The sequence below is a fragment of the Capsicum annuum genome, chromosome 2 (assembly GCF_002878395.1).
Source record: "Capsicum annuum cultivar UCD-10X-F1 chromosome 2, UCD10Xv1.1, whole genome shotgun sequence".
In the NCBI taxonomy this organism is placed as follows: Eukaryota; Viridiplantae; Streptophyta; class Magnoliopsida; order Solanales; family Solanaceae; genus Capsicum; species Capsicum annuum.
The window spans coordinates 22571521-22573793 of record NC_061112.1 but is presented as its reverse complement, the minus strand read 5'-3'; the positions used below and the strand labels follow the sequence as shown (position 1 = coordinate 22573793).

Sequence of the window (2273 nt, the reverse complement as noted above, 5' to 3'; positions counted from 1 at the left end):
ATGGATTTTATCTTGCATTCATCTATGGTGATTATGACTAAGTCCATAAGTGGCTAAACACTCTTGTTCTGGGGTTGAGTCCGGAAACATGATTACACTTTGATATTCATAGAGTAGTTTATTGTTGAATTATCATATGGGTTATTCTTAATATCTTGTGCTTACTGTTTTGATGATTGGACACCATTAAAATACACATATTTTCCTTCATGAATCCAGAGGGGAATTATAGGTTAAATCAAAGAGTTTAAGGAGCAAGGTTCTTATTCTTGTATAAAATAAAGGATTTGAATTAGCATCAAGGATAGAGATATGCCTAGAAGCCTTGTGTTGTTCACTTGCACGAAGACATCTAAATGGATTATTGCATCCTCGCTCAATGATGTAGTTGTAATGTCTATTTAGGTAGAAGATTGTAGGATCGAGAGACCATGATTATACTCTAAACCCTGCGAATTAATAACCCAATAGTAAACTATAATAGGAATAGAGATTCGTAAGATTGTTAAAAGTGTCTCAACTCTAGAGTTCTCACTAGTATTGTTTACAACCTTGCTTATGTTGTTATTTTCACACGGTGTTCTTTCTTTATTAATTAGATTATTACTTAAATCTTCAAAATCATCTTGATCCTTTGAAATACTTAATACATTATCATCGAAAATAAAATTAGTAGAATCTTTAGTTAAGTAATCCTCGTGGGTACAATATCCAACTCTCTGAGTGACTATATTACTTGTACGATCACATGCACTTGCATGTGCAATAGACCGCAACAAGTTTTTGGCGCCATTGTCGGGGACTCAAATAATTAGTAATGTTCTAAATTTTTCCTTTGAAAATAAGTTTAAGTGTTAACAACTTAATCTTTGAGGCAAACTTTTGCAGGACTAGCAAAGTACCGGACTGGCAAGATGTTAAGAGTTGGCAAAGCCTTATTCGGAAATAGAACAGGCATTTTATCAGAAGCGAAGAGCTCACTATCAAATTCAGCAAGTTTAAATGGCGGATCAAAGATATCCTAGTCTTATTGATCCAAATAATGCACGAGCCCTAGCTCTGGTGATTCCAACTGCCCCTGCTCGAGCAAAAGCCAGACCTATTGGTGAAGTGGAAATCGTTCTTACAAACCATTCTACTAATTCCATCCATAAGCTATAGGCGGGTGGTCAGTTTGAATGAAAGCAAAATATGGTGCAGTTGTTGTATTCAAGTGGACAATTTTTAGGGTTATCACATGAAGACCCACAGTAGCACATACAGACCTTCCTGGAAATCATGATACCTATATGCCTACTGGGTATCTACTGATTATACTAGACTTACTCTCTTCCCTTTTTCTCTAATTAGGGAAGCAAAGAGGTGGTTATATGATGAACTACCAAACTCCATCACTTCCTGGAATGACCTGGCTCGGAAGTTCCTTATTTGATCCTTTCCATCTGGGAAGGCAACAAATTTGAGGAGCGAGATTCTATATTTTAGGCAGAAAGAATGAGAAAATCTACAAATCTTGGGAAAGATTTAAAGGTATGCTTAGAAATTGCCCTCACTATCAACAATCTAATGATGTACCGGTTCATACTTTCATAATATTTTCTTAGATTCAGCAGCAAGCGGGCAAGATCTTGAGAAGACGTATGACCAATTATACACACTATTGAATCGGATTTCACAAGGGAATCCTGAGTGGCATGCTAACTTAAGAAATGCTCCAAAGAAGGTTGCAGGTGTGTTGGAGGTAGACCAGATTACTGCTATATCAGGTCAGATTGTAGTACTACAAAATCAGCTAACTACTCAGCTCATCAATATAAAATTTAGGGTTACACAACCTGCAGCAATAGCTAATGCAATTCATCAAGTGAATACTTAGTGTGAGATTTGTAGAAGCAGTAAGAATGCAATGGATACTTGAGAGGCTAATCCAGAGTCTTTAAATTATATGGGGAATGCTAATCATCAAGGTTAGCATAACTTTGGTAACACTTACAATTCAAACTAGTGAAATCATTCCAATTTCTCATGGGGTGGAAATCAGGCACAAAATGCAAATCAATACCGTGGGCCAGTTAATCAAACTCAGCATCAGCAGTTTCAAGGTAATTATACCATAGATCATACAAGAAATATTAAGGAGATGTTGAAGAATATTATGGCTACCCAAGCACAGTTGGTAGCAGATGTGAAGAGCCAACAGATTATTATAAAGAACTTGGAGAAGCAGATAGGTCAGATAGCAGGAACGCAAAATGCCAGGCCTCAAAGTGATT

The 2273-nt window shown here is 36.6% G+C and overlaps 1 non-coding gene across 1 annotated transcript; it reads right to left on the bottom strand.

The window, feature by feature from the left end:
• Positions 1–1456: 1456 nt before the first annotated feature.
• On the bottom strand, positions 1457–1561 carry LOC124896416. The gene has a single exon (XR_007052779.1). It is a non-coding gene; the product is annotated as a small nucleolar RNA R71 (small nucleolar RNA).
• Positions 1562–2273: the final 712 nt, after the last annotated feature.